The sequence below is a fragment of the Mus caroli genome, chromosome 8, assembly GCF_900094665.2.
Source record: "Mus caroli chromosome 8, CAROLI_EIJ_v1.1, whole genome shotgun sequence".
In the NCBI taxonomy this organism is placed as follows: domain Eukaryota; kingdom Metazoa; phylum Chordata; class Mammalia; order Rodentia; family Muridae; genus Mus; species Mus caroli.
In genome coordinates this window covers 42,324,670-42,347,120 of record NC_034577.1, presented here as the reverse complement: position 1 = coordinate 42,347,120, position 22,451 = coordinate 42,324,670, and the positions used below count along the sequence as shown (strand labels likewise).

General features: G+C 41.6%; 1 protein-coding gene across 8 annotated transcripts in view; it reads left to right on the top strand.

The window, feature by feature from the left end:
- The window catches only part of Tenm3 (teneurin transmembrane protein 3), a 1,292,348-nt gene that overhangs the window by 756,934 nt on the left and 512,963 nt on the right, over nucleotides 1-22,451 (top strand). Inside the window, exon 1 of one of the 8 annotated variants that reach the window (XM_029480773.1) lies at nucleotides 9,018-9,090. The exons of the other annotated variants lie outside the window; for them this stretch is intronic. The gene's annotated coding sequence lies outside the window, so the exon portion shown is untranslated. Of the gene's footprint in view, nucleotides 1-9,017; nucleotides 9,091-22,451 lie in introns of those variants that run through there. 8 annotated transcript variants of the gene reach the window in all.

Here is a 22,451-nt window from a genome sequence, read left to right as displayed (position 1 = left end):
GTAGAAATAATGCTATCAGCCCTGAGAATTCCCCATCCTTTTGGTGGTTTATTTGTGTCTGTTTGTTTTTAGGTGTACTTATTTTAATTTATGTAAATGAGTGATTCCACATGCATGTGTTATATGTGTGTCATGTCTCTACCTGGTGCCAATGAAGACCAGAAGACACTGGGTCCCTGGGAACTATAGTTACAGGTATCATCATCAGGTTGCTGGGAACCAAACCCAGGTCTTCTGCAAGAGTTACTCTTAACTACAAAGCTGTCTCTCAACTCCCAATGTAATTTTTAATTAAAAAAATTATTTGTTTATGCATGCGTGTGTTTGTCACAATGTCTATGGAGGTCAGAGGATAGCGTGTGGGAGTTGGTTCTCTCTTTCCAAGATGCTTCATGATGGCTCCTCAGGTTTTCAGGTGTGGTGGCAAGAGCCTTTACCCTTAGAGTCAGGCTCAGGTTCTTCCTTTCTAGACCTTTCTCTCAAGATCAAAGAAAAGTAATGAATAGCTTGAGGCAGGCAAGCGCCTGCAATCAAATTTGCATTTCCTTGGCTCCATTGTACAAATCATTACAGGGAGGGACTTTGAGTAGGTGGAGGGGATTACAATGGCAGATCCCTTCTAATTCCTGCTTAGCCAATTACTCCCCTTTCAAGGCATTATATAGTCTTTTCTTCAAGAACAAAAGTTTACCTGAGATTGTGGCTTTTGTTTGGCTACCAAACAATTGCGCAATTACCTAAAGCTTTACATTTTATAACAAGACATCATATTTCTGAAATTCAGGCTTTGGGAATAGGAGTTCAAGGAATGTTCCTTAATGGCCAACTTCCTGCAAATCTGCTTGCAGTTACTCTTATTACTCCCAAATTCTTGTGGCTGATAAGAAATGACAAACTATAGTACGTTTGGTTAAATAGACCATATGCCTATTTGTTATATGGCATTAATTCTCATAAACCGTCCCTTCAGCTCTGCTAAGTGCCTGATCTCTTCATCTGATATGTTCCTCCATAGCCAGTCATATGATATTTCTCTTTCATATGATTTTTATAATGAACCATACACCCATACACGTGTTTTTGTAAATCTTAAATAATTTAATGGGAAATGCATATGTAAAAATGTTTATGTGCTAAATAATTTCCACGGGAAGACAATTCAGCAAGGTCACTCTGGTCTGTAAAGTATGAATCTTGTTTTTAATGAAGTCAACAGAGTTCAAAGGAGCTTGAATTTATAACAGGTCATCATGGGCTCTGAAGCAGTAAGTTTTTCGTTTGTCTTACATAAAGTGCAGATCAGGCTGTTGAGCTCAGCCTCTATTTGGTGTGTAACATTAAACTCTGAGATCTTACAGCATTCTGGAACCCCGACTCATTCAGAAGTCAAGGGATCTTTTTGTTTGTTTAGTTGGTTGGTTTGGTTTTGTTTTCATTTATAACGAGTGATAATGGTGAACATTCCATTTAACACAAATAACAAAGTCTGAGGCTGCACCTGGGGGCAGGGTGGGGGACAACCACAGGGGCATTTCCTCCATAAAACTCATGAATATTAAGATGTAGACAGAACAAAATATGTAACTAAGTACAGGTTTCTTTAGCCCAATAAGTTTTCTTCATTCTGTTTTTGTAGGCTTCTCCTTTCTAGCTCCCCCCCCCCACCTCCGCTAGCTATAAGGAATTGTGAGCTTCTAACAGAATTCCAAAGAAATTCTGGAAAAATTTCAAGTCTGCACTATTATGGCATTTAGACCCAGAAATGACAAATGTGTCTGAAAACGCTGCTCTCCATGAAAGGAATATATAGGTTTCTTTTGTTTTTTTTTTTCTATACAATAATAAAGCTGGTTCAGTTAATGGGTCTACTTTGAAGTAAGGCTAGGGAGTGCTTAAACTGATTATAGGAGTAAGGAAACAGTCAACAGTATCTCCAGTTATTCATACCACCCACCCCTTCTTCCTCAGGTCTTAGCTACTCTATCCTCAGGATCAGAGTCCACAGCCAGATGGACCCCTGACTTCCACAGCCATTAAAGTAGCTTCCCCAACATTTCCCACGAAATGAATAACAGAGAAGGGATTTCAAAACCCAGAGCGAGTCCAGTGCATTCCTTCTGTCAGGGCTCCCTGCTTGCTCTTCTTGCTGACCAGATGTTTTTCCCCCAAATTGTCCCCAGCTTAGGTCCTTGTATATTTTAGGTATTGTCCCAGCCCACCACCAGCCATCTCTCCTTGCCCTTCCTCCCACTTCTCACTCTGAGAGACACCTTGTGGTCACCCCGTGTTTACCAGGACTCCCCCATGATCTTTGTGTCCCCTTAGGAACACAAATTTCTGTTCTCTGCTGAATCTCTTAAGACCTAGGATTGTGCCAGCACCCTGGAAGTCAGTATTAAAAGGGCAGATGAACACACATGTGTGTTTCCATTACTGTTGGGGTATAACAGTAAGGACCCGGCTGCTGTCATAAAAAGGATGAGCCAGGTTTTCACTGATAACTTTATTGGAATTTTAGACACTGGGGATGGCAGGATAGTGAAATAATTGTAAAACTTTACAATAGTACCAGCACAAGTACTCTTTCTCCCCCATTACACACCCACATGGGCCCTAGTGACTTCATAATGACACCAAGTCTTTCCTTTATTAGAAGCAGCTCAGAGAAGACACTCAGAGAAAAAGGATGGTGATAATTCTTGAGCAGGTATTCTGGATAAATGTCACCTACTGTCTGTATGTGCATAGAGGACGAAAGTGTGTGTTCTAGGGATATCCTAACACACGTGTAGTTCAAAATCTGGCCCAGAGCCCCATATATCACAATTACTGTTCCATTTAGTGTTCAATTTATTGACTTCTTTTCATTATTAGTAAATTATATTTCATTTCTAAAATTTGACAGAAGGCTTATTATTATAGTACCATATAATACATTATATGTTGCAAAAATACTGCTATCTTCATACAAATAAATTGTTTCCTCTCCTCTCTATCCTGCAAGAAAAAAAAAGTATTTATTATTTCTTTATCTTGTTGAAAATCAGACTGAAGATATTCCAGATCAAATAGAGGCAGAAACAGAGAAATAAAATAGAATTGCTGATCCTTAGAATAAAACAAAAAGGAGGGAGAATTATATCTAATGCCTGTTGCTTATAGTAGAATATTATAACCAAAGTATTAAAAGGCTTAAATGGAAAAATTATTATACCTATCTTTTTTTTTTAATTAGCTTGATGAATAGCTGGTTTGTTATTTTCAAAAAGTAAAAATTGGGTAATTAATTTTAGATACAATTCAGGTATCTAAAATTATATTTCTGAGGAAAATAGAGGAAGAAATCTCGCAAAAAAGGCATTAATTAAAATAACTGGGGAAGACAATACTATGGCAATAATTGTGGGGAGATGAAACTGAAGAAATATACAGCAGCATTCCATGCTTTCCTGGTGACCTTGGTGTAAAAATGTCTGGGAATTAATTCCTTGCTATCCATATTCATCAAGACCATAATCAGCCATGGCCACCAGAAACTTCTGAAGAAAGATGACCTCCTGTCCAGGATACTGTCATTACCTCTGAGTCTGCAACTAGAAAGAGGCCTGTGCACTCAGGCCTGACTGTCATGGCTACCAACCAAAATGCCAACTGGAACCGTAGATGTAGGAGGGAGACATCCTCGGTGGAGACACAGATGCAGGCTGTCCACATTCTTGAAATATTTTCTCCAGCTATAGTCATAACCTCTGTCTTATCGGGATTAATCCTTTTTCTGGTTGGCTTTGATCTCCATCCCCAGTCAGGCCTCTCAGACGCTGAATAAATTGTGGAACTGTGGTGTCAGGCTTAGAGATAAAAGGAGAGATACCGACCACGTGTCATCAGCATACTGAGTGTGTGCAGAAGGGCCTCAGCTTTGCTCTGGGTTCTCGGGTGTGAAGTTGGAGCAGGTGGGGTACTTGCTGTCAGATCTCAGCAATTCCCCCTGAAAGGCCTGGTCCAGCTGCCTGGCAGTACAGAGAAGGGTGGGGTCTGGAGGCTGTTGGTCCTTTATAGCAGAGAGGGCGTCTGCCTCATGGATCTCCCTCTCCACTTGCAGAGCCTCTTGGGGTAAGGGATGTTTCGGGAATGCATCTCCAGGGATTATTAGCTTACCTCTGTTATCTGATGACTGTACTGCAGTGACTTTGAAACCAGACCCATGTTATGACCTCACAAATCTGGCCCCTCACCCCTCTGAACCAGGTGCTGTTCTTGCTGTCTCTTTTACACTATTATTCTAATGGCTTCGTTCGGTATTTTCGCCTTTGAAGCCACCAACTGCCAACCTCAAGATCACCCTCCCCATATCTTTTAAGCCTTGGGCATCTGGTTTGAAGATTGTTTTTTCTTTCACAGGGTTCCCCCAGCCTGCCAGGGTTCTTGTTGATTTCCTATGCAGTGCTGAAAGCTCTTCCCCTGGAGAGTTGGCAGTGTTAGAGGGAAGAGCCTGTTTTATTCTGGTTGACTCTTGGCTTCCCAGCGCTTAGCTCACACCGGGTGTTTGGTAGAAGTGCACCGATCAATACCTTATCCTTTGATCTCGATTTTGTCTCTATCTCTGATAATGTTTTCTTCTAATTTATTAAGAAATGTGAGGCCATCATGTATGTACTACAGGTCTTCCTTCCTTGTCAAAAAAGAGGAAGATCTTTATCTGTTCTGTTCAGGGCTGCCCGTTCACATATTCCCTTCATGGGAGTCGCTTTGCTTCCTGCTTTTGCTTCCTCAAGTTGTTCTCTCCATCCCTGTATCTACCGTTGCTTCCTTTCCCTTTTCTTTTCCCAGTACGTTATATGACACTGAAGCCTTTTTGAGATACTCTTGAAAACACTTCAGCCTTGCCTCCCCTGTAACCACTATATCTCAGCTGAATTCCTTCCTTGACCACTATTCTAGAAAAAGTAGTTTATGTTCCCTTGCCGTGTATGCACTGAGCTCATTCTACTGCTAGATTACATCCTCTTCTACATCTCCACTGAGAAGACACTCTCAGTGGTCCCCAGTGACAATGACCACTGTAGATGTTCTCTCCATTGTCTAATTTTTCTTCCTCCTCTCCTCTTCCTCCCCCTTTTCCTCCTCCTCTTTTTCCTCTTCTTCTTCCTCCTTCTGCTCCTCTTTCTCCTTTTCCTCATCTTCCCCCTCCTCCTTCCTCTTCTTTGTTTTTTAAGAGAAGGGGTTTCTCTGTGTAGCCCTGGCTGTCCTTGAGCTCCTTTTGCAGACCAAGCTGGCCTTGAACTCACAGATATCAGCCTGTCTCTGTCTCCCCAGTCCCAAGGTTACAGAAGTGTGCTACTACCACCTGGCTTCCCAGTGACTTCTTAACACCTAAACTTGGGGGCCACCATCTAATACCGTGCTAATATATTTTTTCCACTACGGAACTTACATCTTGTAACCAGTTTGTGTTCCTAAATGTTGCTTTTCTCATATAACTGTTTTCTCTTAATCTGACTTTGATTCTCCTATTCCTTTCCTTTCCTCTCCTTTCTTTTTTTCCTTCTTTGCTTTGCTGGTTGGTTTTTGCAGCACTGAGGGTCAAACTCAGGCAGTCAGACAATTTAAGCAAGTGCCCTACCACTGTGCTTCATTCCCTGCCTCACTCGTTCAGAAGAGAGACAATGGTAGCTTGTATTTGGGTGGTGGTTATCAAATACAGAAAGAGAGGTTGAAAAGATGGAGAGGGAAGTAATTGATATGATCGGTAGGTTTTTGACTGGCATGAGGTGGTAGTGATATCCACATGAACTAGAGAGAGTCTGGAGAGATTGTGGGAAGGATATGCTGTGTTTTCTTTGGGATGGGTGTCAAGTAGGTTTGGAGTTTGGCAAAGCCTAAAAGAAGGATAAATAAATGGCTGATATCTGGGAAGGCAATAAGTAGGTGAGAGCTTGCAGAATAGATGAATAGAGGAGAGTATCAAGTCTAGAGGGAGAGGAGGGTTGTCCAGGACTAGGCACATCTGAAAAAAGAAGACAGAGAATAAGGAAGGAGAGAGAGAGAGAGAGATGGAGAGAAAAACCTGGTAGCATCAAGACATGAGTGCCATGGAGGTCAGAGGTTCAAAATAGTTACAGCAGATGAAACTGTTGTCAAGTCATCCAGCAAGTCCCCACTGCCAGTGCACAGCAGCCACAAGCCTCACAATGACATTCTGCTCAAGGACGAAGCACTTCTATGGTCGTGTCTTGTCCAATCCTGTTTTGCAGCAAAAGGTAACCATCTCGGTTCCTGTAAGAATACTTGGTGGTGTTGACATGGTGATGAAGTCACCTCCTGACCCTTCTCAGGAAAGATGCTGCAGTTGGGTGAGGGCTAACATCAGTGGGAGAACTGAAGAGGCAAACCTGTTGAGTGCAAAGCATTGTCTTTATTGTGTCAGCGGGAAGTTTTTAGACTGAGAAAAGACAATCAGAGGCTGTGAGGCTGTCAGTGTCTCCACCTCCTTTATGCATTTGAAGAATGGGGTCATTCTGCTCCTTCTGGTACAATGCGTAAACAAGATTGTCCAGAAAAATCAAAATGTAGTTAAAATTGGTTTTCCTTGCCTAACCTAATCAAAATATATTATCTTGACAGGTGGGATTGTTTGAACCAGCTGTACGTGTTGGAACAGTTTACAGATACTCATTAAAATGATTTTATTGGGACACGGGGAGCCTGCAAATGACTGTCCTTCCCATCCAAATACAACAATTTCCATGGTGGTCAGTGGTAATTTGTTCCCATCCTATGATTGTAAAATATGTAAGTTTAGTCCGTAGGCCTGCCTCCTCAGCCGTTGGACTGATGGAAATGTGAAGACAAGGGCTCTGGTTGCCTGGATTCTTAGATACAGAAGCCCCTCCCCCTAGTGGTCCAGGGATATTTCTCTGCCTATCATGGATCTGTGCGGTTCTCTCATGGTTGAGAGAAAATTGTGCTGCCCAATATATAACTATTTTGGAAATCTTTTACAGTTTCTCATTTTTTTCCAAGAGATTGCAGATATCAACCTTTGTTCCTCACAAGAATATATATTCATGCAAATCGAATCCTATTGAACTTTGTTAACTATGCCTGGTTATTTACATTCTAATTAGGCTGATGGGCATCTTGATTTGGTCATAATATTAACTTTCTAATATTTTCTTTTATTTCAATGTGTACACTCTGTAGTCAGTGAATGCTTTCATCCCCTGAAATGATGTGGGTTTTTTTCGCCCCCTGCTCAGGGAACAGAGCAATGGCTTCAGAGGCATTTTTTTTTAAAAGCCATCAACTCCTATGCTCTGCTGTTACTTCTTTAATGAACAGAGGTCAATTGCTGTGGGGATAGCGGCAGTCTGTGGTCTGCTGAACTGGGTCTCTTTTTGCCCGGGATGGGGTCACTGGATGACTTTACTTAATCTGTGCCCTTTATTCCTTGAGATCCGTTTCAAGGCTCCAGATGCAATTGTTTCCAAGAGCAGTGTCTTTAGAGGGTAGGCCTCAGCAACTTTGTTCTGTCTGCTGAGACGGAAGATCCTCCAGTCTCATTCAGAAAAGGCAAAGTGAAATGAATTCATCTGATCTCCACCGCTTTGTTGTTGTTGTTTGTTTGTGTCTCCTATGGCTTTTCAGGTGGCCCCAAGAGTACATCACACATTCCTATTGAGGCTGTAAATTCTGTTTTGATTTTCCATTCCTTTTCAGCCCGCCCCGCTTCCCTTTAAATTCTGTCACAGCTCCTAAATGAAGCAGAGGCACCCGCCCAATTTAGTTCTGTTTAGCAACTGCGGGTCGGTTTTGAACTGTGGCAATCCAGATGTTGCAGCAGCCTCTTTAGGTTAATGTGATGACTGAAATCTGTTGGAACCACTCCTCTGAAGGATGCGGCAATGTTACGCAGGCACAGGACTGAAAATCTACTCTAGAGCCAGCTACACGTGAGAGGAAGGTTTCAGATGTTACTGCTGTGGTGTGAACACAGCAGTTGGCTTTAAGATGCTGAACTGTTTGGTTCCGTGCGTGTGGATGGAGCCATCTGTGGAGGGGGGCTGTGTGCACAGCTGGATCTGTCAGAGTGCGCATGCGTGAGGCGACCATGTGCCTGGGAGCCAGAGCTCGGCATCTTCCTGCAGACAGGATCTGCCACTGAGATATGGATGCACAAATAGGCTAGGCTGACTGGCCAGTGAGGCACACATTCACATTTTGACCATCACATTTAGCCTTTTAACATGGATTCTAGGGATCGAACTCAGGACCCCGTGCTTGCTTAACCAGTACTCTACCCAGTGAGTGAGCTGCCATTGCATCCTCTGAGCTGGATCGATCGATCGATCGATCCATTCATCCATCCATCCATCCATCCATCCGTCTCTTTCTTTCTTTTTTGTTTCAAATCAGTACTCAGTATACTAGTAACTCACCTTAGTGATTTGTATAGATTTGTAGTAGTTGACAGAGCTAAGAATTTTACGATGACAACGTCTAATTGTATTCAGTACCAATGTAACATTTTATAGGAGGGTACTTCTCTGAGTCTCTGGTTCAGTGGCTCCTTCCTTTATCTGTACTTCCTGGCTCCAGAAGGCACTGCAAATACCGCAGGAGCTCTGCTGATAGGAAGTGGCTAGGCAGGTATGGAAGGGTCTAGAGCAGAAGATAGCACCTGAGGTTTCCAGTGCACCCTGAAATAAGGTTCCTGGAACGTGTCTTCTGACACCATACACGTATTCTAGTAACTAATGATGATCTATTCACTGTGAGCCCAGTCATCGCGGGAATTTGCCACCCAACAGCAATCCCAAGGCCAAGGAGGGAAAAAGGATTGGAAAAGAGAGGGTAGAAACCAAAGGGGGTAGGGGGAAAAAAACAACAGTTCTTATGGATCAAAGTCATGTAATAATGGTCAGGGTCCCTAAGATTAATCTGAGACAGGGGGCTGGAGAGTTGACGCAGTGGCTAAGAGGCAGTGTTGCTTTTTCAGAGAATCCACTGCAGATTCCCAGAACCCACATAGTGGCTCACAACAGTTTGTAACTCCAAGCCTAGAGGATCAGACGCCCTCTACTGGATATGGTAAGCAGACGATGATGCTGGAAAAAAACCAAAAACAACAACAAAACAAAACAAAAAACAATGCTCCCACACATTAAAAAAAGCTATCCCCTACATTAATTGAAAAGAGTAATATTAAGATATTAGAATAAAACAGGCCATAGAAGCATAGCTTGTCTCAAGTGTCTTGTCTCTGTGCAGGAGGTAGATACAGATTCATTGTCTAATACATAAACAGTTCCGGGAGCAATAGACAAGCTGAACATGTGGCATGAGAAAGTCAGAAGAGCGTAGAGAAGGGGGCTGAATCCAACAATTTTTGGCCCCTAAGATGGAGCAATGGTATCATATCATGCAAGAATTGTCTCGGTTGTGTATGACAATGTATATGGGTTTACGGATGAGACAGATTTAGTAGAACTCTGAGAAAGACTTATGCAAATATCCATTGTGTTTAACAGGAAATGAGGCAACTTGAATGTACATAGGGTCCAGAAGAGGACCATGTATCCCCCATTTGCCCTGTCTTCTCCGGTTTGGATGTTAAGCACAAAGCTTAATTTTCTAGGAAGGAAACTGCCAGTAAACAAGTAAACTAAAACAAGCTACACTCGGACAGTGATTAAGTGTTGAATTCAAAAGAAAACCGTGAGATTAAAGAAGTGACTAGAGAGGTTGATTCAGGTGGTACCGTGAGTGACGGCCTTAGGAAGTGGCGGTGATGGACTCCCCGAAGTGGAAGGGGTAAGAAGGAGACAGGCATGTCAGAAACTGTCAGAGAAGAACAGAGACAGGAAAATGTAGAGTTTCAAATTTTAGAGTCAACAAAGTTGAAGTGTAGGAACGTATTGCAGCAGCTTCAGTCTGGGGAGGTAAGGAGAAGCCAGCAAGATGAACTTGGAAAGGGGAGACAGAGATATGTTGCTGTGTGTTGGCTCAAAAGAGTTATCTTGGCAAGAAATCGATACATGGGGGGTGAACACAAAAACTGGGCTTTTCAAAAGTGCCATATGAAAATAGCAATCGGATTGAGAGATGGTTATCTTTCGGACAGTAGGTTTGGGAGAAGGGGGAGAATTGTGGTAGGTGTCTGAGGATTAGAGATCAGTTCTGTTGCAATAACTGCCAGGCCATAGCTCTAGAAAGAGTAGCCACAATTCTGGAGGCAAGCCGTGGTGAGGAGAGCAGACTCGGCTGGGGTGGAAGGACTTTGACCTCCATCCAAAGATGGAATAGCCAACTTCCTAGAGAGGTGGTTTCTAGTTATAAAAGCCACTAGGCAAGACTCTACAACCATTAGATTCAAAGAGTTTTGAAGGCAGCAGCTGTGCTTAGTGTATGTGTTATCCCTATGGTGTGGTACCCAGCAGTGGATGCTGGCCAGTATTTTCTAAAAATGATGGATGAATAAAATCATGCAAGTTTCACTTGGGCTTGGTCACTCTAGTGAATTGTAAGAACACACCTACCTCTGGGAAGTGAGAATCCTATGATCTCATAAGCAGAATTATGTTCAAACTTAAAAGGTAATTTATTTGGAAAAAGTAAAGGATTGTTTATTTTGTTTAATTTGTTCAAATTGTAGCCAAGACCCCCTAGCTTTCAGAACACAGAGTTTCCAGGGTAACTTTTCTTGTGCTTCCCAAATCAGAAAAGGCAATAATTAATAACACTGTCCCAGAGAAAAGGCAATAATAACACTGTCCCGGAGAAAAGACAATAATAACACTGTCACGGATTGGGGACAACATAGAAACTCTTGTTTAGATTTTAGGAGATTTTTAGATAATTTGAGTTTCAAGTAAAGACTGGGGTATTTTTTCCATTATTAATTTAAAATTTTTAGTGACCATACAAAGATTAGGTTTCGAGGTAACACTCCCAATATAAGAGTAGGTATAGCCGGGCGTGGTGGCACACGCCTTTAATCCCAGCACTCGGGAGGCAGAGGCAGGCGGATTTCTGAGTTCGAGGCCAGCTTGGTCTACAAAGTGAGTTCCAGGACAGCCAGAGCTACACAGAGAAACCCTGACTTGAAAAACCACAAAAAAAAAAAAAAAAAAGAGTAGGTATAAACATTTAAGGTAGGCTCTGCATATGGAAGTGAGCACACAGTATTTGTCTTTCTGAGGTTAAGTTAATTCACATAATATATTTTGCAGGTCCATCCCTTTTCCTTCAGATTACATTTATTCTTTATTGCTGAATATAGAATCTTGTCCTGTGTATGTACCCTTTACAGAAATGAAGGTTTTTAAAATTGACCTGAAATTCATAATTTATGATTGCTTTTGGGCTTTTAACCAAACATATGTGAAATGAATTCGATTTCTTTATTCATTATATTTGGTTAAAATTTACTCTCAAACCATTGGTTTCCTTTTAAAAATATAGTTTCAGTAGCCCTAGCTTTAATATTAAAGAGAAAATAACTCGTAGGCTGTTTTCATAATTCAGAGTATTGAAAATGTTAACTCGTGACCATCAATCAGGTACCTTTCTCCCATCCACCTTTTAATTGAAAGTGATTCTTCTAATAAGCAGTGCCAGTATTCTGACCTCCACCAAGATGTGATGACATGTGGTAATATTTTTATTTAATGTCCGGACCTGGTAAGTTTGAAACTCAAGTAGGTAGTTAGGTGCACCCAGTATCTGAAATGAGCTAGCGTATGTCAAGCTTTAACTTATAGAACTGGCCGGAATTCAACCAGAAAACTAAAACTTACAGTCAGGGCTCATGGCTGAGGCCTGTAATTCCAGCTACTCAGGAGACCGGAGCAGGACAGTGACAAAGTCAAGGCCTACATCGTCTAAGCAAGTTGCTGAGAACTTGTTCAAAATTTAAGGGAAAGAATTAATTGATTAACTAGTTAATTAACTAATTACTTAAACGTTGCTGAGGATATACAGCTCAACGGTAAAGTACATGCCCATAGCACGAGTGAGTCCCAGCTTCACTCTCTAGTACCCAGAAGCAAAATAAAGGGCATACATTTTCAGATAGCCTCAGCAGAGAATGGATCACAAAGGCAAGCAGGGCAACAAATATTTAACGATGTATTGTGTGCCAGGGAGAGTTGGAAGTAGCCCAAGGCTTAGCATAGGCTTAGAGAACAGAGCAGAACAGCAGAACTCTACTCTTGAAGCAACCAAAAGCCCTAAAGGTTTGCAAGGGAATATGTTAAAGCCGTGTACATGAGCCAAGCATTACAGTAGACGCCTATAATCACAGCACTTGGGAAGTGGAGACATGAACGTTTGCCATTGTCTGCAGCATTCCCCGCTGAAGCTGTGTAAGTAAAAGAACCGACCAAACAAATCCCTATACCGGCAGGACAAGCGTGGGGAGTCCATAGAATATACTTTCCTAAACATCATTAGCTTCACGTTCCTCCAATCGCATGATTTAAAGTAAGTGGAGTCACAGCGAGGAAATGATAGGACTCACAAGTGCTGCTTGCCACCGGCCAGGCAAACTTCAAATGCCCTGTGAGTGACTATTGGTCATTCAGAGATGCACTGTCAGGTTTGTGCTGTAAGATTTACTCTTTCCATGTAAGGACGGTTTCTTTTCTGCTGACTGAAAAGGGCACCCTCGAAAATCCTTATGTAGCACACAGAACGCCAGACACGTGGCAGTTCACAGAGGAGGCAGGCTTCCTGCTTCAGCTCCCCCCCACCCCCAACACACACACACACACACACACACACACACACCAGTTCTAGCTGGAAGTTTATTCAGCGGTGCAATATTTTCAGAGAGATGTAATAATCTGTTATGCAAACACGGAGTTTGCTCACATTCGATTTTCTTAAATATTGAAAGGTCTCTGCAGCGGCAGAGGAATTTTTACGGAGAGCACGGAGAGCGAGCAGCATCCTTCCTCCTTCGCACCAGCGGAGCCCCTCTGGGAGGTTTGGTGGTTGGTTGCTCACGTGACAGGATTAAGTAACTCCATTTTGAGCTCTGGGCTTCCAGGTTCTCCGTTTGAGGAACTGCATGTGGCTGTCTCATTCACAAAGTTGTACGGTGGAGCTAGCTGTCTTTATTGTTAGAATGGAGCCATGTGAGGAGAGGGGAAAGCAACTGTGCTTTCGGGTAGCAGGTGCGGCTGCTTTACCAGCACAGAGCCCGCTATTTCCAGCACGGAGCGTGAGATGTAAGAGACGCTATCATAGTGATCACTGGAGTTCTATTTTTTCCCCTAAGGCATAAGTTTTATCTTTATCCTTTTTTTTTCTACCCCCTGTGCTGAGGATCCAAGTTTTTAATCTTCTTTAATGGGAGAAGTCTGTTTTCGGTTTATGATATATTCTGACAATTTGCATCTTACTAAAGATATTCCCTGCAACTTTGAGCTAGTCTCTGCCCATTATAATTCCTGGTCACTGTGAATGAGATCTGTATCGAGTACAATGACTAATTTTATTCATTTCAGAACATTGATTTGAACAGCTACATTTGAATTAAAATGTGGCGGCTGCCGATAGTGTCACGCCCAGGCAACGTGTCGATTGTTTTTAATTATTTAAATATAGATACAACTTGGGTTTTTTTTTTCCCTCCTTGCTCCCAATAAGTCAAACAAATATAAAGTGGAAAGCATTCAAGACCTCTCAAATCTCTCAGTCAGATGTGTACTGTTGTGAAAGGAGAAATTGCTTTCAGGAGATTTGGAAGGGGGGCAGATTTAAATAACGATGTGATTTAGTGTGCAGTTAGCAAATCAACATACTTAAAATGCATGAATATTAAAATAAAGTCTGCAATAAACTACTGACTTTTCTATTTATTGAGCAGCTGACTTTTAAAGAAGAAATTTTTTTCATTAAAATTTCCTTCCGAGACCTTCAGAGTTTCTTCTGTTGTTACCCTTGCAGATTGTGGCTATGTGGAGGCTTATCCTGTTCATACAATTCACTTTCATATTTAAATTGGCATAATTGCTATATAAAGGCTGTGGGACACCTTTGGACTCTGTATTTTAGTGGAGAATTTTATACATAAAGCAGCACCTAGCTAATAAAGGAAGGAAAGTAGCATGTATTCAGTGTCTAGTAAATGCCATTGCCTGTTCTGTGTGCCTCCTGTGTCTGCATCACAGCTATCCTTTTAATCTGGGACAATAGCTGCCCTTGGTTTGGCAGACCAGGAAACCCTAATTCCTGCAGGTTAAATGTCTGCCTGAAGTCGGGGCAAGTCTGGACCCAGATTTCCTTGTTTCAGGAGCCTCTGCTACATTTCTTCACCAGTACTGCTCAGACACTTGGGAATTTAAAGAAACAGGTTTCTTCTTTCAATCAAGCCTTTGATCTCTCTATGTCATGCTTTATTTTAGAGTTTAATACAGTCCTGTGGCTATCCAGAAACACCTCCCCCTTGCTGATCCATCGTTCTGAGTGAGAATTGCACAGAGAGGTTGATGGGATTGTTTGAAATCTCCTTGGCTTCAGGCTAAATAAAACACTTTAATATGGAAGGCATAATTCTGATATCTTAGGCAAAGGCATGTTTTCTTAGATTAAAAAAACAAGACAAAACAAAAACGGAGGTTGATCCTCTCTCTAACTGGGTTCCTAAGTGGCCCCTCCGCTTGCCCCTTTCCAAATCTCTGACTTCTGGGACAAGAGAAGATATCATCTTGGTAAACCGAAGCAAACTTGTTTGTAAGATTAATTGCCATCATCCAATCTGGTTTGTTTAAACAAAGTGAATAGTTTCAAAGGGGACTGAAGATGTGACATTTGCCTCTCTATTGAGATACTAGATGTCACAAGTTCAGCAAATGGCTTTTACAAAGATAGTTTATAGTAAAAAGTAAACTTTTCTGAAAGAAAACACTTTTATTAAGATAATAGTTCATTTGGCCAACTTTCAAATGACACACAGTGCTTGCCTGGTACTGGATTCAAATCCCAGCATCAGAAGAAATGAATAAAGATCAGACTTGTATGAGAAACACGTAGGCGCTTTCTCTCTCTCTCTCTCTCTCAGCTTATTTATTTTCTCTCTCTCTCTTTCAGCTTATTTATTTATGTGAGTACACTGTAGCTGTCTTCAGACACACCAGAAGAGAGCGTCACATCTCATTACAGGTAGTTGTGAGCCACCATGTGGTTGCTGGGAATTGAACTCAGGACCTCTGGAAGGGCAGTCAGTGCTCTTCACCACTGAGCCATCTCTCCAGCTCCCACAGGGCTGTTTTTAGTCAGCCTACATTTCTTCCGTGGATGGGTGTGTCAAAGAGTATCACTCTGCTTTGAACACTGTATTCTTTTTAGTTTACACTCTTGATGTGAAGAGGGAAGCTTTAATCGGAGGGGAGATATCCTTTTCTTGATGCTAAAACGTGTCCTGTTTGGTAAAGCATGTATTCTCCTAAGAGAAAAACTCCAAATCAGATACTCTGTGCAGAAGTTTACATGCCCGTGTCAAAACAAAGGGTTGTGCTGAATTCACATCCTCAGGCTGGGTACAGCCCACAGCAATTTGGAGATGGCTTCCTGATGCTTGCGTCCGACCTCCCGAGCCACAGAGCCTCCATGCCTTCCACCCCCATTCTCCTTCTGTTTTTTAAGGCCCTCATTTTGGGTAGTTACTGAAGCTTTAAACCAGGGTCGGAAAAAGAAATTCTCATTTAAAATTTTCTAAAAGAGGATAAGATGAGAATATTTCCTAAGAGTATTAGTCGGTTTAAAAGGACAAATTGGAAAGTCATTTTTTACTGATGTGTAGCACTGTTCAAGTATGGACACCTAGAGGAGAGGTTCAGATATGTTTTATCCTTCCAGGACTTTCTAAACAGCAGAAAGCTGCGGTTAACTGAGCAGAATCTTTCTTATTTAGTAGATGTTAAAGAGAAAGTGCTAATCCTTTTGAAGTGCAAATTTTTTCACTTAAACATATTATTAGCTGGAGAAATGACATGTGAATAAAAAAAAAACCTCTATTGCTTTGCTCATGATCTATGATTTCCATTAACGTATGAACTTTAGTTATCATATGATTTTATGTTTATGGTTTTCAGTTTCAGATATCCAGAGGTGTCTCACTAGAACAATCAGTGAAGATAATATAATGAATGTCTCCGTTCCCGTTACTCCAATGAACTACTAGCTAGGCTACTACACTGACAGAATCCTGGCGACTTGGTGCTCTGGGTTTTGATGGTGTTTACACACAGTGTGTATATGTGTAAACATGGGCAGGCGTGTCATGTGTCGCTAAGGCAGTTCAACCTGTGTTCACATAACAAAGGACTGAAGCTGCAAGAACATTGGAAAGTAACAGATTTGAATACAATAGAAAAGAGTTCATTCGTACTATAAACTGCAGGGTTTGGATATTAATTTAAAGTTTAGACCTTAATTTTTGTGTCACCTCACAAAGATAACAGCCCCCTGAGACTATACTGGCTTCTCGCTTCCTTGTCTTAGATGAACCCATTTCCCTTGTATTGGGATGGAGCTCCTAAGACGGTGTGAGCGTACAGGGCTGCTGCAAGTAGCCCCCAAAGCACACAGGTCATAAATATTTTCAGACATTTAACTGAGTAAGTCACTAGCTTGTGTTTAGGAAGAGAGCTGGTGGCTGGTGGAAGAGTCATGGATGTAAGGTAAATGAGCCAGGGCTCACTCGAGGGCCTGGTCCAGCTTTGGTTCTTTCGGCTAGCAGGAGCGAAAAAGCAATCAAGACCGAATCACTTCTTGGGAGTAGGGAAGGCTTCTCTATAGAGAGTCTGGGGCTCGCAGCATTGTTAGCAAGTGCCAGACATCAGCAGGTCTGGATGAAAGCAAGGGATCAGTGTGGAGCCTGCTGACTCTGGATGCTAGAGATGGCAGTGCAGTGCTATGGGAAGAGTGATGGCTGACAGCCAGGGGACTTTCCCTTCCGGGTTACGGAGCCTACCAGAATCAGGCTTCTGTAACTATGGGACAAGATGAATCCAGACCCTTTGAGTCCTCTAGACAGCCATTTTGAAAAATCCACATTCTTTCTTGACACCAATTTTGCCCTAAAATACTGAAAAATTCAACTCTGAAAGCATGGACTAGCCTCAGCCCAGTACCACAGTAGGCCTTGGTTTTCACACCCCTTTGTGTATTTCTGCTTCATCCAGTTACAGCATACATCCCACCCAAAGACTGGCTTTTCTTTATTCTTCTAGTGCCCACTAGCTACCCAATCTGGAACTTTCACCTAAATATAGGAGGCAGGTGTAGGGAACATAGCAGAGAAACCGAAGCCCTTCCTTTTCAGGCTTCTGGAGGTTATTCTGATAATCTTAAATTATTTCAACTCCAAAGTTATAGGAATAAAATGCAAGAGATAATTGTCTTTTTTCCCCCTTGGCCACAGCTATAAAGAAGAATGGACCAAATTAGAATATATTATGGGCTCCATCCATTTCGACTTGTCTTGAGCGCGGGACTATTTCCACATCATGTGCGAGCAGCAGATGATATATTCCTGGGGAAAATTAATAACTTGAAAACTTTCTTCTGAAATAACAAAACTGCCAGATCTTCTGTCAGAGCCACCAGTTTCAACGCAAATGACAGCTAAGGACTTCTGAGTCTAAATACTGCTTTACCCATCACGGGTGGGACTTTAGTAGAAAGTGCATCTATACTCCATGTAAGGCAAACTCTAAATGGTGAGTCTGATACCCATGAAGAACCCACAGACCAGGCTGTAACAAACTCATTCTTCATGGTGTCTCCTTCTTCACCTGTGGCCTTCTAAACTCTTGCGCTCCTGTCTGAAGAGGGAGGGTGGCTTTGCAGTCATTGAGTTTTATTTCAGGTGTTAATCTAGAAATTTTAATGAATTTTGATATTTTTGCTTCTACACAGAAAAGATTGAGCTGTGTTGGAACCTTTCCATTTGCACAATAGCCTAAAATAATGCTAAATTAAATGGAAAGCGTTGTGGGCCAAATCCTGTTGGATTATTATTTTTAACTTCCTCTTCTCTTTCTTTCAAATGGTGCTTTAAAAATAACTATTAAAAAAAAACAGTTACCCGAGTGCATTTTCTTCTCACAGCTTCACAGAGAGCTCCTTCGGTGTGGAATTGGTGAAAAAAAAAAGTTTCTAAATACATTGAAGGTTTCCTTGTTGATTGTAGCTACCATAGGATATAATGGTTTTACATTTGGCAGCAGCTCTCCAACTTGAGCAAGCTTTCTACAGAGTCCCTTGAAGGACTTCCTAAGGGCAGCTCATTTACTATACCAGGATGGGGCCCAAGAATTTTCCTGTCTAGGATTTAGGGGTATAAATGAATCTGGGAAGTGCTTGAATTTGAGTTTGATTCCTGGAACCTACAGGAAAGGTGTGTGTGTGTGTGTGTGTGTGTGTGTGTGTGTGTGTGTGTACAGCATGGATTTGTAATCCCTAGAAGACTGAAGAGTTACACACAGACAGATCCCTGGGGACTGCTGGCTAGGCTGCTTTGTGAGTTCAAGGCCAGTGAGAGGCGGTGACATAAAGAAAACAAGGCAGGTGGTACTGGAGGAAAGGCCCTCAAGATTGTTCTTTGACCTCTCCCTGCGGGCATATGCAAGCCATGCGCACTGTCCACAAATATGCATCAGCATGTGCACAAACACACATATACGCACAGAGGGAGGGAGGCAGCCAGGGAGGGAAGAAGAGAGAGTACTTTAATAAGTGTCTCTAGGCAATTTTTGGAACAACTGCTTAGTTATGTTCACATGGACCACGCACATATATGTGAGTATGTGCTATGTACACGTATGTAGTCATCTTAGTGCCCCCATAGAGTTGTAGCTGGTTCTGTGACTTGCTCGCATCACACCTCTGGAAATACCCCAAAATGAGCATGCTCAAATCCATATATAAGACAGTATAGTATCTTCAACCTGCTTATAGTTTAAATTATTCTTAAATTATGTAATCTGTAACATATATATTATATATCAATTGTATATAATATATAATAATATATATTGCATATCAATATATAATATATGATAGATATTTAGTATAGATAGATTTATGTCTTATGTATTATATATTGGTATCTTATAATAGCTAGTGTAATGTCAGGGCTATACAAATGGTTTCTTTGCTGTATTGGTATAGGAGATGATGACAAAATAAACCTGTACATGTTCAGTATGGATGAAAATCGTTCTGTCCACATTTGCCCGCAATGACCGACGTGCGTGGATCTAGAGGGCTGCCTATATATTTTTCCTTGGTTTCGTTGTGGTGCAATCCAAGGCAACCTCTGAATCACAGCTGTCCCCCAGACTTTAGAGGACACTGTGGTTAATGACTCTGTAGAAAGGACCCTGCCAGTAATAGCCTTAAAGTGACTTGTCTTTTGGAAAACAGCAAGGTAATGGAAGTGAGTTCAGAGGACACAGCACTCGAGGTGACAGGATGTGAGAATCCAGAGGACGAGGCATACTGTGAATCCATACACTGCTCAAGGACACATCCCTGTGGCATTGATGTGAAACTCCAACTGAGTATCCGTGAAGGAAATGGACAGCAGCCGAACAGCAAAAGGAGCCACTGGGTTCCTTGGGATGTCTTCTTGTTTAATTGCAGCTCAGTGACACAGATATGACTGTCCACCTTTCCCGATCAGACATTTAGATCAGGAAAACCAAAACAAACACAAAAAACCCCACAGGACTGTCCAGTGTCGTAAAACTGTTTCATGCTAGAGTTGACCTTCAAGCCTGTGTAAGTGGCCCCCAGCTGCCATCTCGTCCAAGATGCTACACTACGAGGGAAGGAACAAGTGTTTGCTGTTTATATTATGATGTTCCTCCCCCTTACCAACAAATCTTACTGCCCATTTGTCACCCTTCCTATGTTGACAATATATTAATGTATTGTGAATAGAAGATAGTCTTGCCATTCAGGAGCATACGGTGTGAATGTATAAAGCAAGCATATGTCTGCTGAGACGATTCCGGTAAGGGTGCTTGCTGTTAGACCTGATGGCCTGGCTTTAAAGCCCTTGATCTCTGTTGCCGTGAAAGGAAAAAAAGAAACTATTGAGGATTTCCCTCTGACCGCTGTGCACACACTGTGGTTGGGATATATGAACTTTGCTCTCTGTCTCTCTTATACACACACACACACACAAAGAGAGAGACAGAGTGAGAAAGGGAGAGAGAGAATATCTGTTTTTAAAGAATCAAAGGGTACTTTGTGGACATCAGTATTATATAAAATATGTATGTAAATAATATAGAATGATATATATTATGTACTGTATATATTTTCTCTTTCAATGCACTGATGGGTATGGATACATTTTTATGCACATAAAACTCCTACTGTGTGTTTTCTTGAGTTCTGTGCTGGCAAATAGTGTGTTTTGTTTTGTTTTGTTTTGTTTTGCTAAATAAACCCCACCAAAACATTTACATGAAATAGTTTACATGATTTATAATGACCTCATTAGAGAATTAATAACTTATGTCCAACAATATTCTCACGGGGAAAAGCAGATTCCCTATCTTGGCTCTTAAACTGTGCAGGAGGAGCATCGTCACTGTGGATGCTCTGAGGAATTGTTTCATCTTTCATTTAGGCTCATGATGACCACACAATTGCAATCGCTTAGTGTCTGCAGGAGAGCCATTCTCTCCTACAAACAAAAACAAACAAACAAAATAAAAATGCAGTTAATAAACGAAAGTTGCTTAGGGCCGATTTCCAATTCAAAGTGAAACGGTAGAGGTAGTATTACTACATAAAAGTCTGAAGACATTTTCACTGCTGTGTTTCGGGTTTGTAGCTATGCAAGTGTTACTGAGTGGGAAAGGCCAATCTGAGTTTTAACAGCCATCTTAGCGAATGCTTTTGTAAGACCACGTGGTGGCTGATTCTTATCTACTGTCAGGATCTGGAGGAGCAGTCTGACAGAGGAAGCCCCCACCCCAACTCCCCTCAACCAGCATTTGTTACACAAGCAGTCTCCAAAGAACAGAGCTTTGAGTCGTTGGACATGGCTCAGCAAAGTCAGTGACTTTTAAAAGACTTTCATCTGTACTGAAAAGTCCATTTGGGCCTCTTCCCGCTCTTACGATTGTGGCTTTTACACTTGGTTCTAGAGAGTAACAATTTTCTTTTAAATGATAAAGTAATGACGTGGAGAGATATCTTTGTTGAAATATAATGATAACCTCCCCCATTTTGCCAGCACCCAACCTACAAAGCCAAAAGCAACCAGTAAAGACATACCCTATAGAAGAATACATCTAAGTAACAGAGAGGGTCATCCTAGGTGGGTGTGTCTAGAAAGCCTGCTGGAGGCTACAGTCAGCCCATCTGACTTGGCACTTCACGGAAAACTCATGGGACGACTTTCAGACCTCAGAAGTTGTCTTTAGAGATGCTTAAAGAAGTTAGTTCCCTTCCAGGTCTCTTCTTCCTCTGTGCTGAGGAGCAAGGGTGTGAAAATAAGACAGGCAGGGCCATAGAGCCAGTTGGTAACTTACTGTAGCGAACAACACACGGTCCACTGAAGAATGTCAGACAGAGTGGAGATGATGGAGCTGTGAGAGAGTCTGCATTCCATCTTCTTTTTATGATTTTGTTTGTTTTTGACAATTTACTCTCAACTCCAAAATGACTGCACAAAAAAGTGTTTCTGCATACTTTTTCAAAAACATGATTTTTCCGTGTGGTTTACTCTAAGTTCAGCCTTCACTAACAAGCAATTAAGGTAATTTTACATATTACAGAAAGACAAAATACTTGATCCAAAATATTGCTAACACTAAAATGTTGGTCATTAATAGGTTATAATGGTTATCTTGGTGCCAACAGATAACAAGGGTCTAGGAATGAGTTTTTTAAGATAGTCTCTTAGTAAATGTTATTGAGCACAGGATAAAGTTCTGGTCACTGAAATGGACATTTCATATAGTAAGTTTGTCATTCTAAAGTTGCTTTGGTTTTTAAATAAAGGCTTCCACAACTGCAGCACAGAAATAAGTGAGCGTTGTCCTTCAGAGAGTGTCACCAGAGAGGCTCGGACTGTTCCCCTGCAGTGATGGTCTTCTCTGTGTGTGGCAGACAGATAATGGATGTGTAGGAATTGGGTACAGTTAGTCTCATTACCCAATATTTGACCCTCAGTGTTCTCATTCGTACACATTCTTCATGGGCCTTTACTCTCAAACTCTAGGTGTTTAAACTAGCAAAGTCACTATTGAAGAGTAAGTGCTTTTAGCCAGGACAATTGGGAAACTACCAGAAAATAATAGGGGCTTCAAAGACTGCTTGCCAGGTGTCTTAGTTAGGGTTTTACTGCTGTGAACAGACACCATGACCAAGGCAAGTCTTATAAAAAACAACATTTAATTGGGGCTGGCTTACAGGTT